Below are 1,087 nucleotides of genomic sequence, written 5' to 3' on the forward strand. Positions count from 1 at the left end.
AATGGTACAGCTTTTCTCTTGCATATGAATTTTTTGATGTTCTTCCTGTGCAAAATTTTCAGAAAACACCCAAGGCTGCAGAGGAATACTCATTGATACTGATGCACAGTTTCTGAGAAACTGAGGATTATCCTGGTGCCTTGTGTCACTCCAGCAGAAGTTACTCTGCAACATGATGAAAAAGTGATCACGCTGAACTGTGTACGGATTCTGGGTTTGTCATTCAGGAACTTTCTGAATGCACTGCGCTCACTGGAGGTGCTGCGCTGGTTGTCATTATGGTCATGATGGAACAAAGACAGATGCCTTCAGAGGATTTTGTGGCCACAAGTATCATGATGTCTTAATCGCCCCTGAAACAACAGACCTAACAGCTGATATGGACTTCCCTTATTTGCACGGGAAGGCTAAAGGAAATGTAGTGTCTCTGTGTCCCATACAATAGAAAACACTTTTTTAATACTATAGGTGTTAATGTCCTGAAATGGGTGAAGGTTCTTTAAGGTAAATCAGATGACCTGTTGATGAGGCAGCACTTATTTCAGGGGTGTGACATGTTAATGAACCCTCAGAGGATGGGAGAAAGACCTGACTTCTTTGCCTCGCTGCCTCATCAGAGATTTCATGGCAGAAAGCATCACGCAAGTGCATGCCAGTCAAAGCCCTCTGCATGGCCTGTGGCTAGGGTTGGTGAACTGGCTGGGCAGTGATATTACAGCCTGGAGCCTGTAATCCTTCCATCTACCCAAGAAACCAAAACACAGAGAGCACGTTTCATATATTAAAGCTAACCAAAGACCTGATATATTTTACTGCTTTACACACAAGAAAAATAGCCCATGTTGTATATAATAAAATTATAGAACTTTTAGGATAACTATTTGTAAAAGGATATAGTCTCAATTTATTTAGCTGCTACTGAGAAAGTGAGTTTACTTTTAATAAATCTACTTGTGTTTTTATTTTTTAAAGTATATATGTATACTAGGGCCAGGGACATAGCTCCGCACCATAAGAGCTTGCCCCGCAAGTGCAAGGTCCTGAGCTCAATTTCCACTCTGCAACAACAACAAAATAAATAAAAGTA

The 1,087-nt window shown here is 40.8% G+C and overlaps 1 pseudogene; it reads left to right on the plus strand.

Annotated features, from left to right (window-relative positions):
- The first annotated feature begins 62 nt into the window (after window positions 1–62).
- LOC101586925 lies at window positions 63–710 on the plus strand (annotated as a pseudogene).
- The last annotated feature ends 377 nt before the right edge of the window (window positions 711–1,087 follow it).

This window comes from Octodon degus, unplaced genomic scaffold, assembly GCF_000260255.1.
Source record: "Octodon degus isolate 3935 unplaced genomic scaffold, OctDeg1.0 scaffold02116, whole genome shotgun sequence".
In the NCBI taxonomy this organism is placed as follows: Eukaryota; Metazoa; Chordata; class Mammalia; order Rodentia; family Octodontidae; genus Octodon; species Octodon degus.